Source organism: Podarcis liolepis (genome assembly GCF_965112155.1).
Source record: "Podarcis liolepis genome assembly, chromosome: 3".
Lineage (NCBI taxonomy): Eukaryota > Metazoa > Chordata > Lepidosauria > Squamata > Lacertidae > Podarcis > Podarcis liolepis.
Window position 1 is genome coordinate 4,457,320 of NC_139557.1, and position 14,962 is coordinate 4,472,281.

At 45.1% G+C, this 14,962-nt stretch overlaps 1 protein-coding gene across 4 annotated transcripts in view; it reads right to left on the reverse strand.

Annotated features, from left to right (window-relative positions):
• Nucleotides 1–14,962, reverse strand: part of PKHD1 (PKHD1 ciliary IPT domain containing fibrocystin/polyductin) — a 245,536-nt gene that overhangs the window by 30,696 nt on the left and 199,878 nt on the right. The gene's annotated exons all lie outside the window — the stretch shown is intronic.

Genomic DNA, 14,962 nt, shown 5'->3' on the forward strand with positions numbered 1-14,962 from the left:
CGAATGAAGTTCGTAACTAGAGGTACCAACAAACTACATTTTCCAGAAAAAGCATTATATGGTAGAGGTGGTAAGGAGGAGTTAAAACTATTTTAAAAAATGGATTAAGTTCTAATAGGGGTAGTTTTTCTACCAGTGGGGTGGTCTGGGGGCATGTGCAGATTGGCCTAACCTTTCCACTGTGTGGAAGAATATGCCAATCTCAGTTTCTCAGTTCTCCGGTGTTTAACTGAGTTCTTCATATTTTGCATCCATTTTATTATTATTATGATTATTATTATTTTAGTACCAACCACTGAAATGCAGCCCCCAGAACATTGGCCATGAGGGTGTGGGTGTTTGTGTGGGTGTGCGCCTGCACATACACGCAACAGAGAGCATAGGAATGAGCATAGGATAATTAGGGTAGGACCAAGGAGAGAAAGCTGAAAATCTCGGGGCCTTTCTGGACATGCAAATCACTGTGTCTAGTTCTGGGCACAACAAATTAAGAATGATATTGACAATCTGGAATGTGTGCAGAAGAGGGAGATTGGTATGACTGAGGGTCTGGAAGCAAGGTTTATGACGAATGGTTGAGAGAGTTTGAGTGTGTTTAGCCTGGAAAAGAGGAGACTGAGAGGAGATATGATAGCCATCCTCAAATATCTCAAGGGCTGTCACATGGAAGAGGGAACAAGCTTGTTTTCTCCTGCTCTGGAGGGTACCAATGGCTTCAAGTTACAAGAAAGGAGAAGCCTTCCTCATTTGATGATTGGAAACAGCTGAGTCAACCATTCCCCTCCCAGTGATCACCCCTCTCGCATTTCTCTTGCTGAAGAGGTCCTGCTCCTATTCTGCCACTTGCTAGGATTTGCATTTGTGCAAGCTCCCTCTTCTGCCAAGAGGTTGCTAGAGTCCTGGTTGGTCCCTTCCTCTTCCTCTGCCCTCCCTCCTTTCAGAATCACCTTTTCTGCCAGTCACAATTTCTGCAGCCAGCCATTTCGATCACTTTTAAAATGAAACCCACGCTGGCCTTGGCAATCATAATGTCATTTACAATTTACCACAAAACACGTTTATTCAGTTAGCAGCACGTTGGAGAAAAGAGAACTCCGTATGAACTCGCCGCTGAAGGCCTAATCTGATTATTTCCTCATGAAAATCCAAGCAGGGGTGCTTGTAAGCGGGGCTGGGGGGGAGGGGGGGGAGAGGTTTGCTCACAGCTGACTCTCATAATCAACACAAATAGATAAGTGACACACCGTGTCAGGGGCAGCGTCTAATCTGCCCTGCGGCTCTCCTTGGAGAAAAAGGCCAGAGTGGACAGGGCTTAATAAATACTGATTGACCACTGAGTATTGAGGTGACATGTGCTATTTACATTCGAGATGAACAATAACAGTGATAAATTCCAGAAGCCTTCCTTCTAAATGGCTAAAATTAAGTTAAGCGGGTTATATATTTCGTGTGCAAAAGTGAGGGGAGGAGAGAATTGGGGTTCGCAGATTGGGGTGTGCAGGTGTGGCACAAAAAGTCAGAAAAGCCAAGAAGATGGCGAGTGCATGAGATAAAACTAATTATATGCGGAAGAGATTTTTTTTTAAGAAAAAAGAATGGGGGGTGGCTGTTGTGTTTATGCGCCAACACGCGACACTGAGCACCATGTATGGTGCGATCAATGGCATCAGATGTGCACATGGATGTGTTACACAGTAGCCTATTGGGTATTCAAGGGCAGCAAAGAGGAAGTTTGTGTGTGCTCTCTATTCGTACAATCCTTTTCACATTAATTTTTCTCTTTTCCCCCACACAAATTCTAAAATAGAGCTCCACACCAAATTTGTTATTTTATTTAATTTACTTCTTTCCAAACACTCAGGTTGCTTGCAGGGTTTCTGACAAATATTAACTTTGTGTCAATATTTGTCCTTCCTGTCGTGAAATGAGGATTTTCCACCTCATTTCACATTTGAAAAGAAAAATATGCCGTTGGGGTCCTCTTTGCTTAAGAAAAAAAACACCCCACACAATTCGTATCCTTTATTTAGAAAATGGACCAAAAGGGAAGGTTTTTTAAAGTGGGTTTTTTTAAAAAAAGAATGGATGTTTTACTTAAAGGCACGGAGACTTTCGGTTTTTTACCCAGCTCCCTCACCAATGCCCTCAAAAGTTCTACATTTAAAATTGAATGAAATACATCAACATTAATGATTTCCCCCTTTAGGTTAGCATCACCATTTCTTTCTACTAATTTCTTCCCCAGTTTATGATAGATTTCACATTGCATACTTGTAAGGAAAAATTCGGGAGCATTTGACTAAAACAAAGAGGTGTCATCAAGTTTCTCTAATATGTATTTTATCAAAATAAAATAAATGCCAAGCAATGTTGTTTCCATCTGCCTAGGTTTGCTAGTCACTTATTTCTAATGCCAATATAAATGCAGCTACCATGTTAAAAGCTAAAAGTGGGGACATAATTAATGGCACACTATTTACTCACTGTAGCCTAGTGGCCCTGGGCAAACTATACTCCATAAACCATACTCCCCCAGAAGTAAGGAAGACAAATAATTCAGTGGACAACTGAGAGAACTTACATGTTAAGTTTCCCGCCATCTCAGAAACTACCTTGTGAGAACTTGCTGTATGAGCTTGTGTGAGAGAAGAAGCAAATGCTGTGTGGGATATATATATATATAGAGAGAGAGAGAGAGAGAGTAAGGAAGCATCTTGAAGGAGAAAGGTTAAGAATCCCCACCCCTGCCGCTGGGTCATGTCACTTTAGGGGGTGAAACTTAATTTTTGCACATTTCTTCAGTAGTTGATCTTAAAAATATGGTTTCAGGTGTGAAGAATTCAAATCCGCTATTATTTTAGTGACTGGACAACATTATGCTTGGTAAGTGTACGTTTGTTGAAGAAGGACATACTGTAAACTGCTTTCAAAAAACCAAAGAACTTTTAGTTTTACCTTCTGAAAATGTCAGGTAATGCTTAACAACAACAACAACAAGTACTTGACAATCATTTTAAATTATTTCTATGCAGTTTTACACACATTCTACCTACAAGCAAAACTAAATTATAGTAATTTAACCCAAATATCTCTTGAATTCCCAAGTCATGTTACAATTTTTTAGCACTCCTCATTTTTGGAATTTCAAAGTTGAAAGATTCAACCTGGCCAAACCCTCCTGCCTTGCCCTCCTGAAGCTGATTGAAGTGAGTGGGTGGCCACTGGAATGATGTGAGATGGGTTTGCATACAATATTTAATTCAGACCTCAGTATTTCAGTATCTCAGTTGAATACCTAGTCACAACCTTCCTCACCACAGTGAATTTAAAGTCTGTTCAAATTATAGCAATTATTTCTAAATTTTCATAAAGCAGATAAATGGGCATATACAGATGCAAATCCAAGTTGTTTTTTCAATACACCCAGACTAAATCTGCATGCAAACAATGTGCTTGAGGAGCCTGAGAAGGATCCGTGTCCAGAAGCACACATTCCTCCTAGTCCCATAAGGGGGACTGGAGCCCCTCCACAAGGCCAAGAAGGCAGAGATGGGAAGGAGTACAGTGGTGCCCCGCAAGACGAATGCCTCGCAAGACGGAAAACTCGCTAGACGAAAGGGTTTTCCGTTTTGGAGGTGCTTCGCAAAACGAATCTCCTATGGGCTTGCTTCGCAAGACGAAAATGTCTTGCGAGTTCCTGCAGGTTTTTTCCCCTCCCCCCCTTTTTCTAAGCCGCTAAGCCGCTTATCAGCTGATCCGATAAGCTGCTAAGCTGCTAAAAGCCGCTAAAAGCCGCTAAAAGCCGCTAATACCGCTAATAGCGCTAATCCGCTAATCCGTCAATGGGCTTGCTTCGCAAGACGAAAAAACCGCTAGACGAAGAGAATCACAGAACGGATTCTTTTCGTCTTGCGAGACACCACTGTACTCAGTCTTGGCAGAAACCTCTTATTTGCTGAGAGAAAGAAAAGCTCTCACTATTTGTGGCTTGTATGTTAACATGGGGTGAATGTGGCAATCTAATGATTATGGTAGTGGTTTTCAACCAGTGTGCTGTGGCACCCTGAGGTGCCTTGGATGATGGTCAGGGGTGCAACGGGCAATGCTGGCCTCTGTCCCCCTTTCCTTCCCTCTCTCCTCTTGCGTCTCTGCCTCCCAAAGGCTTGCACAGCTGTTTGTTGCAGCAGCCCTGGCTACAAGCTCCCCAGGTGAGCAGTGCCTCCAGGGCTGGCCAGGGGATGGCCTCAGAGTAAGCAAGCAAGCGGCCGAGGGAGCCCAGCCAGCCAGTCTACCTGCCCTTGCTGTTGGGAATGGACAGGCTAGTGGGAGGCTGGGCAGGCAGGCAGGCAGGCAGGCACTGCACTGGCCTTTCTTGTGCTTGCTGTGCGCAAGGCCTGCCTAGGAGCTGAGTGCTTGGTGCTGCCTCAAGTTCACCACTGGCCAGTCTCCGTTGGACCACTAAGGCTGGGGATATCCTCTTCCCTCTGTGGGGCAGGGTGAGGAGGCACCTCTCTTTGGGGTGGGGGGCAGCTCAGAGACCAGGAGCAGCAGCAGCTCCTGCCCAGAGGACTCCCAAGGAGACGGGAGGGGAGGCTGAGGGAACACTCCACAAGGGAGGGTGTTCGAAAAAGGGTAGGCGGCTGCCAGCTCTGCAGGCAAGGGGTGACCCAACTGGGCTCCTGAGTCCCACAGGGTGCCGCAGAAAGGATGTAGTTGGTCAAGGGAGCCGTGGACTCAAAAAGGTTAAAAACCTCTGGATTATGGGATTAAAATTCCTATTACGCACAGGAGCAAGTCTCCACTCTTGGAATTTTCTTTCCACTTCCTTTTGCTTTCTGGCTGGTCTTATTTCAACAGTAGCAATTGCTTTGCTTAGCCTGCAAGTGACGTGTTTATAAGAATCTTAGGAAGTTGAATTATATTGGGCCAGACCATTGGTCCATTTCTCTCAATCCTCTCTAAACGGACTAGATTTGGCCCTCCGGGGTTTGGGGCACAGATCTTTCCCAACTGTACCAGGAAATGCCAGGGATTGAACCTGGAGCCTTCTGCACGCGGAGCAGATGCTCTACCACTGAGCTACAGCCCCTGCCCAGCTTTATACCCCCCCAATTTGGAACCAACATTATACCCTCCACTTCCCAACTGCACCTTTTCTCCCTCATTGTCTTCTGCTGATGGAACATCTCACCACCTGGCAATTGCTGGGCTCCTTCTGACGGTACATGTAAATAGGAGGAGGGAAACTTGCATTTGCACTGGCATTTAAGTGATCCCACATACAGTCGTACCTTTGTTCTCAAACGGAATCCATTCTGGAAGTCCGTTCAACTTCCGAAACATTCAAAAACCAAGGCGCGGCTTCCAACTGGCTGCAGGAACTTCCTGCACTCAATCGGAAGCTGCGTCGGACGTTCAGCTTCCAAAAAACATTTGCAAACCGGAACACTCACTTCCAGGTTTGTGGCGTTTGGAGCATTCAAGTCACAAGAAGTTTGAGAACCAAGGTATGACTGTATCTACCGTTCCCTGCAGCTTTCCTTCCCTGGTGTGTGTTGTCTTATACAGATTGTAGGGCCTGAGTCTTATTTTTTTGTTTTACGTACCGTTCTTATAGGCACCCTAGAAACACAAAACCAATTGCCACAAATAACTAGTTAGAATCTGTTACAGGAGGAGAGATATGCCTGTATTTGGAATGAAAGCTGTTGGCTATCAAAAGACACAGCAGAAGGCAATGGAAAGGGATTTAAAGGTAGGTACCTCGGGTTACAAACACTTCGGGTTACAGACTCCGCTAACCCGGAAGTAGTACCTGGGGTTAAGAACTTTACCTCAGAATGAGAACAGAAATCGCGCGCTGGTGGTGCGGCGGCAGCGGGAGGCCCTATTAGCTAAAGTGGTACCTCAGGTTAAGAGTGGTTTCAGGTTAAGAACGGACCTCCAGAACGAATTAAGTTCGTAACTAGAGGTACCACTGTATCTGGGTGATAAATGTTGCAACTCATCTGGAAAGGTCAGGGGGGAGGGATAGGATGGCTTATAATAAACCACTGTAGTTATCAATACCTGTTGATTGTCCATCTTAAAATAAATAAAGGAAGATCAAGGTATTGTATTCACACACAAAAAGATAGGAGGGATAAATAAAATGGATCCACTCCACAATGATATCAGTGGCATTTGTGTATGGGGGAGACCAAGAAAGCTGCCTGGAGATTTTCTTATGGTGTTCTAGTCTGTTACTTCCAGCCCTGCAGCCATCCACATGTGCTCTGTGCACCAGCATTAAAATGTCAGCCAAGGAACCGAGAGGCGTGACGTGACAAGATGAATAATGGGTGGGGTTTGAGAGAGGATACCACAAATATGGGTCTATGGGAGAACATACCAAGCTGCAGCAGAGTACCGTATGTGGGATGAATGTGGCACAATTTACTGGGAGGCAGAGATATGAGCTGAAGATGTACACCACTTAGTTTGAATAAACCTATACCGCAAGTATTTTCTCTCTGTGTTTCACAAATTAAAGCACTTACATAATATCACAATCATTTTGTTAAACCTGCAGCCCTATTGAAAACACTTGCCTCAACACAACTGGTCCTTGCCGATTTCACAGCAAAGAACACAGCTCTCCGCCTCTTGAAGGGAAAACAGCAGTCTTTATCTTTTCTGCACTACATGCTTTTAAGGGGCTATTTCCTCTCAGGTTGTTTCTGTATTAGCTGAACGTACAAGCCCACAAGGCTATTTCTACATGCAAACACACAACTGCCCCCGGTCCTTTCTGACTATTGACCCTATAGAAGAGAAAGCAAAACAGCATTCTTTTCAAACACAATACCAAGCCTTGGCTTTCCTGCCGTGGCACGATAAACACATCACATTTTTCCTCTTTTCTTTTTCAGAATGAAGCTCTGATTTCATTGGATGCCAGATCTAAAAACAAATGTGGGTTGTGCCAAGCGCTGCTCTGAGCTGTGGATATAATGGGATTTGAATGGGAAGTCCCGGACACAATAAATCTGTGCCATATGTGACCATTTCCTGTGTCAGTTCCTTTCTCATAACCAGTGGACTCCCCCGCCCCGACGTCGTTCCCTTTCTTTCCCTTTCATGACCCCACACCAGGACTCTGAAATCTTTCATGGCTGCTTCTCCGCCTGGGGCTCTTCCACAGCAGTTGCATAAATAAATGAAATTGACAGCAAACATCATAACAGTTAGCAGGAGTGTGTACCCACCACAAGTGCCTTGTCCTGCTTTCCAAGAGAAATGGAAGAGGAAAGGACTTATTATGGGGGGGGGGAGTATGTTCTTTGACAAGTGAGGGGGTGGGGGAATTAGTAAAATAAACTTGCTAAGACTATTGTTGTCAAAGTGTTTTGCTTCATCTAGTTACAAATTAGGCAAGGTCTATGGTTCTTCATCCTTCTACTCTCCATTTTTCATCACCACATTCCAAAAGGGGTAAATTTGCAGCTGAGCGGTTTCAAAAATAAAACTCCCGGGTTTGAAAAATCTTGCCTTATTTCAGGTCAGGCCTATTTCAGTTTGAGTCCTGGCTCAAACTCTACTCATCCCCCTAACCACCTCCCAAGCAAGAAAAAAGAAAAAGCTACCTTTGAGAAGGGACGCGGGTGGCGCTGTGGGTTAAACCACAGAGCCTAGGACTTGCCGATCAGAAGGTCAGCAGTTCGAATCCCCATGACGGGGTGAGCTCCCATTGCTCGGTCCCAGCTCCTGCCAACCTAGCAGTTCAAAAGCACGTCAAAGTGCAGGTAGATAAATAGGTAACACTCTGGCGGGAAGGTAAATGGTGTTTCCATGCACTGCTCTGGTTAGCCAGAAGTGGCTTAGTCCTGCTGGCCACATGACCCGGAATCTGTCTGCGGACAAACACCAGCTCCCTCGGCCTATAGAGCAAGATGAGCAAGCAACCCCAGAGTTGGTCACGACTGGAGCTGATGGTTACCTTTACCTTTGAGAAGGCTGGGGAAAAGGAACTGGTGACGAGGAAGGCTTGCTAGATACAGGAGAAGGAGCTGTTGAGCAAGTTCAGGGGCATCATTTCTTCCTGGGGAGCAAAGGATTTGTAGTTTTATTTGCCTCCCAAATTGAATTGGGAAGCAGAAGGAGGAATGGCTCCAAGGCTACTGGCAGAAAAATTAGGTAGTGAGACAACCAATTTAGAAAGCTGATGCCAAGGAACTATGAACTCTGGGAAGGTGCTTCTGGGCAGAGCTATGAGTGCCACACAGCCTGTCCTGTGCCCCTTAAACTAGTTTGCTGCCCTCTTGTGCCCCATTGTCTGTGTTAGCATGTGCCTGCCATCTTGTTCTTTGCCTCAGGCGGCAAAATGCCTTGGGCCAAGCCTTACTCAGCAGCGTCATTTCCAGTTAAGGAAAGGCCACAAAGGGTCTGCCAGGGGAGGGGGTGTGCGCTTCATGCATTTTTCACAAGCATGGCCTGGGAATACATGGAGAGAGAAAGCACACTTTTGGTTCAAAACATTTGCAAGGAAAGCTATAAAAAAACCAAACCCAAAACAAAACAAGCTTGCATTTTGAGATGAGCCAAGGGGTGTTGTCCCATCACTAATAAATTATCCTGTTCTTTTGCAAAAACAAAGTCTGGTAATCAAATGATTATTCCAAAATAGAAACATTCCATTATGTCATTTATGATCATTTCCCAGTTAAAACAGTTTTGGGCCTCATGAATAAGAACTCAGGCATGTATAATGTAGAATTCCCACAAAACTCACTGAAATGTAAACCGTTCATTAGGGATGGTCCAAAACCAATATTCCCAATCTACGTGTCTAGAGAGTGTTCTGTGGAAACATCCTGAACCGAACACCAATTTGTGTACGTAGTGTTCTTAGAGAATTGACTAAATTCTAAATATAATAAATCATTATTTTGAATTTTCCAATTTGGGATCAAGGTGCAATGTATTATTCTACCAGTTACATTTCTCAAGCAACAGCCATCCAGGTTGATGGTCATCACTTGCCTCCTGTGGGATCAAGTTCCATAGTTTAACAATGTGCTGCAGAAAGGAAGCATCTGTCCTCAATCTTCCAGCCCTGCCCTTTTCTGGACCTTTTGCAAGTCAGCAATATCCTTTTTGAAGTGAGGTGACCAGAATTATACATGGCGTTCTAAATACGGCTGCATCATAGATTTGTATAACAGCATTGTGATATCAGTGGTTTCATTTTCAATTTGGGTGTGTGGGGTGTTAGAGGATGGGCAGTACCTGCGGTGGGGGGCACATCATGCTCCTTCTGGGGTAGTTTGACCACCTTTGGTCACCTCCCTGCACTTAGCTCTCAACTCTGGCTCCTAGAAGTTGACAGTGGCCACACCTGGGAATGGCTTAAACCAGCTGGTTAAACCAGGTGAGGGCAGCCAATGGGTCTCAAACCCTCAGTGAGTTAGGGACTTCCTCTGCATGTGAAGAGAGGCTGCAGTGGATTGAGCAGACATAGTTTATGGTGTCCAATGGTCAAGAAGGTGGTTTCTGCACATGCTGTAGATGGAAGTGAGGGGCAGATGGGGCCTGTCCACCTGGGAGGGTGGCTCATCTAGGAGAAGGACAACTCTGATCCTAAACATCTGCTGCCTTGCAGGAAATCTTCAGAAGAAGAAAAGGCTAAGGAGTAAACCCTGTGCAAATCCAGGGTGAAGTTCCTAAACAGTTGGATAGTGCCTTATACACCTCCTTCTGGCAACTCCCGCAGCCAAGCTGGTGCCAAACATATTGCACTGCTTTCATTTGGACAACATCAATGAGACTGAGAGAGGGGTCCTGTCATCTGGGCAGCCCAGGACCATCAGCCCAGGACCTCCAGGCTTACACACTGCCCAGGCTTCCGCTCCAGGGAGGTCACAAACTCCATTGTCTCTCAAAACAGACAGATGCCAACAACAGCCATATTTTCAATTCCGTTCCTAATGATCCCTAGCGTGGAATTTGCCTTTTTCACAGCTGCCGCACATTGGGTCAACAACTTCATTGAGCTATATACTATGACCCCAAAGTCTTCTTCCCGGTCCATCACTATCAGTTCAGACCCCATGAATATATGCGTGGAATTAAGGGTTTCATTGTTGCAACTTGTTTATGTTGAATTGCATTTGCCATTTTACTGCCAAGTCACTCAGTTTGGAGAGATCCTTTTGTAGCTCTTCACCCTCTCTTTGTTTTAACGACCCTGAACAATTTAACATCATCAGCAAACTTTGCTACCTCACTGCTCACTCCTAATTCTAGGTTGTTTATGAACAAGTTAAAAAGCACAGGCCCCAGTACTGATCCTTGAGGGGGGGCCCTCCACTACATCTCTCCATTCAGAGAACTGTCAGTTTATTCTCACTCTTGATTTCCTACAACCTAACCAATTCATGATCCACAATAGGACCTCTCATCTTATTTCTTGACTGCTAAGCTTACTCAAGAGTCTTGAGTGAGATATTTGTCAAAACCTTTTTGAAAATCTAAGTATGTTTTGCCAGTTGGATCACCTCTATCCCTATGCTTCTTGACATGTTCAAAGAACTCTAATAGGTTCATGAGACAAGACTTGACCTTACAGAAGCCATGCTGGTTCTACTTCAGTAAGTCTTGTTCTTCTATATGCTTGGTTATTTTATCTTTAACAATAAGATCTACGGGTATAGGGTGGTATACAATATTATTATTATTATTATTATTATTATTATTATTATTATTATTATTATTCCACAAGTTTTTCTACCACAGATGCCAAGCTAACCAGCCTGTAATTTTCAGATTCCCCTGGGTCTCTTTTTAACAACTAGTGTTATATTGGCTACTTTCCAGTCCTCAGGTACAGAGGCTGATTTGAGAAGTCTCAGGTAGATGTCATGTGGACCTGGATGTTTGTCAGTTTTTATTTTGCCTATTAGACCTATAACTTCATATCCCATTACCAGTATCCGCCTTAGTTCCTGGGACTCATTTCCTTCAAAGGTAGTTCAGGCACCATAATATGCCCTATATCATCCACTGTGAAGACAGATGCAGATGATTCATGCACCTTCTCCACAATCTCCATATCCTTCTTTAGCACTCCTTTGACTCCCTTGGGGCCCATCTGCCTCTCTAGATGGTTTCCTGTTACTAATATATTTAAATAACTTCCCATTTTCAGTCTTCAGGTTTATAGCAATGCGTTTGTCAAATTCTTTTTAAGCATCTCCTACTGTTGGCTTGTACTTTTTTTGGCCAAGGTTTGTGCTCCTTTTTGTTCTCCTCATTCACACAAGACTATAGAATCATAGGGTTGGAAGGGATTCCGAGAGTCATCTAGTCCCAAAAGAAGCCATCTTGCTTCTAATAGCATCTTTGTCTCTCCTCATTAACCATGTTGGCATCTTCTTCGCCCTCACGATGCCTTTCCTGATCTGTGGTATCCACTCCAGTTGAGCTTCTAATACAGTGGTGCCCCGCAAGATGAATGCCTCGCAAGACGAAAAACCCGCTAGACGAAAGGGTTTTCCGTTTTTCGATGTGCTTCGCAAGATGAATTTCCCTATGGGCTTGCTTCGCAAGACGAAAACGTCTTGCGATTTTTTTTGCTCCCCCCCTTTTTCTAAGCCGCTAAGCCGCTAATAGCCTTTTAGCCGCTAAGCCTTTAATAGCCGCTAAACCGCTAAACCGCTAATAGTGCTAAGCCGCTAATAGGGTTGCTTCGCAAGACGAAAAAACCGCTAGACGAAGAGACTCCTGGAACGGATTAATTTCGTCTTGCAAGGCACCACTGTATTGTGTTTTTAAACAACTGCCAAGTGTTTTGGAGTGATTTTATCCGTCTGATGTTGTCTTTCAATTTCTTTTTTATCAATCTCCTAATTGGGGGGACATTTCTTCTTTTGAAGTCTAATGTGACTGTGTTGGATTTTCCTGGCAATTGGCTATTTTCACATGCATTTAATTTACTAGCCCTTTGGTTATTGCTCCCAAGTGGCTCAACAACACTTGCATCTCACACTGGGTCCTGGGCACCACTCCAGGTCACCTGCTGTTCCATTTCATATGAAGCAAAGAACTCACTTTGGAGGCCAGGTAGCCACCTGTAGAAGTCTCCCTGAATAATGGGAGAGGCCAGTAGGCTTTTCCCATCTGGCTCATGAGAATTAAACTACAAGCTCCATCATCCCTAGTGGGAAAATCATAATTCACACCTTTCCGGGCCCAGATCTGAAGGAGGGAGAATTACAGGACTTAAAGGAGTGCTCAGATTGCAAAATTCCATGACACTGTGGTTACATTGATGAATGTGTAATAGGAAGTGCATTGCCAAGAAAAGGCATCTATTTCATAGGAGCTGAAAGAAAGACCCCCATCTCTTGTCACCTTCTGGAGCGGCAGCCCCTATACTGCTAAAGTTCAGTATGCTCAAATCTGATGCTCAGCACACGCAATTCTCTGGCTGAGAGAAATGCGGCCCCCACCCTTATCCCTTGGCTGCCTGTCTGCTCTTCTCAGCACAGAGCAGCCTGCTCTGCATATGTGAGTCGCTTCACCATATTGCATATCAGGAGCTGGCTGAACATTCAGGTGAAGTCTTTAAAACATGCCCAACTTGGCAAGTCTGAGTCAAGCCTCCCGTGCCTGACGTTTTAGTAGACCACAAACAGAAATTGCAATGTACAGCTGGCCCTGTCTGCTCTTTTTTCCTGCATCAAGACCTTTCAGCCAGACTCAGCATGGGGGTGATTTCCTGGCAACACAGAGGCATTTCTCTTCTCTGATGCACAAAACCAGGTTTGAAAGCGGGCTGGTGCTTCTGGTGACCTTCTGCCATGCGAGATGAATCATCTGAACTGGAACTCTATTCTTTGCTGACCCAGATTTCAAAGACAGCTCTACACATCATGATGGCTGTGGGAAACGCTACTGGGATACTCATATTTCCCGCAGCACACACATAAAAGGTGGGTGCAATGCACAAGACAGGCACTCGCGTCTAAGAGTGGAAGTGTGGATTTGCAGATATGGAAACCTCAGCCTGTGCTAAGGAAGTTCGAGATCCCTTTGAATTCAGGCCCAGCCTGAAGTGCGATTTGCTCCCACCACTAGCTAGTACGCCCTTTCTAGTTCTTACCTTCTATCCACATTCAGTTTGGGAGGCATAGAAAACTGCAAATACAGTGCTTCCCAGCAGGAAATGCCATTTCTAGCCACACTCAAGAGGTTTGTTTCCAGCTGAAGAGATACTCTCTGGAGTAAGACCTCCCTTGTCTCTCTGGAGTATCGCTCCAGAGATACTCTCTTGTAGTAAGACCTCTGTAGTAAGCTTGGCCACCCCACCACAACTAAACAGCTGAGAGTTCCTCAGAAATATGATGGTAATGTGGTACTATTAAATATAGAAATATTAATACTAATTAAGAACAGCTTTTGAGGTGAGCCAAAGGAAGGTGAGCAGTACTCAGTCATAGAGCATCTGTTTTGCATGCAGAAGGTTTGGGGGTTCAAATTTCTAGTCTCTCCAGGTAGGGATAAGAATCTCCCTGCCTGAAATCGTGGAGTCAGAAGAAGAAGAAGAAGAAGAAGAGTTTGGATTTGATATCCCGCTTTATCACTACCCTAAGGAGTCTCAAAGTGGCTAACATTCTCCATTCCCTTCCTCCCCCACAACAAACACTCTGTGAAGTGAGCGGGGCTGAGAGACTCCAGAGAAGTGTGACTAGCCCAAGGTCACCCAGCAGCTGCATATAGAGGAGCAGAGACGCGAACCCGGTTCACCAGATTACAAGTCTACCGCTCTTAACCAGTACACCACACCAGCTCTCCATAGGCAACACCAATGGTCTGACTCAGTATAAGGCAACTCCCTATGTTAATCGTTCTGTGAATGAAGTGTGATCTCACAGTGCTGGGGGAGTGGCCACTGAGACTGGACCAATTGTGTGCTGGTGCTGGTGGGGTTTCTACCCATTTGCTACCACAAGGCAACTAGGTGCAAAAGAGCCACCACATTGGACACACCTATGTGGCTGTTTTGCTCACTCCTTCATTCTGCAGCTGTGTGGGAGTGCGCAAGGGGGAAGCAATTCTGGCATCAGAGTGGATGCATGTAAAGGGAACATGAGTTGCTCTTACAGTCCTAGTTATAAATGGAATGTGCTATTTGGTAGAATAATGACTTGGCTAGAAAGTCAGAAGTAGAGCCAGATCTGCCCCCCGCCCCAGTTGAAGGAACTCTGTGGGGGAAGACTCAGCGCAAAGAAGCTTATATAGCAATTTCCTGTGATTAGTTATATTATCTGTCTTCAGAATCCTGCCTGCATGTTCTCATGTGTTAATACATTTAAAAAATGCTGAGTGTTCTTCCTCCCCAGACTGTAAGGTTACCAGATTTTTTTCCAATGACTCCAGGGACACTTTAAATAAATAAATAAATACTACACGTTCGGGATGTTGATGCCGCAGCGATGGTGGCGGCAGAGGGGCAGCCGCTGCCTTGACCTCAACCGCCACGTTTCCCCTTCCTCCAAGGCTTCTATCTCCTTTCTCCATGAGCCTTGGCAGCCCCTGAGTTGTTGGTTCTTCGGTGGTGGTGGGGAAGCGGTGCCCGGTGGGTCAGGCATGGAAGGTGGAGAAGGAGGGCCGAGAGCAGTGGTGGCAGTGAGGCTCAGGCAGCACGATGCCTCCCTTCCCATTGGAGCAGCCCCAATCCCATTCCTACTTGCGTGCAAACAGGAGGAGGCGGGGATCCCTCAGCTGGAAGGGAGGCTTCCCATTGCCTAACAGAAGAAGAAGAAGAAGAAGAAGAAGAAGAAGAAGAAGAAGAAGAAGAAGAAGAAGAAGAAGAAGAAGAATAGGAGGAGTTTGGATTTGATATCCCGCCTTTCACTCCCTTTAAGGAGTCTCAAAGTGGCTATCATTCTCCTTTCCCTTCCTCCCCCACAACAAACACTCT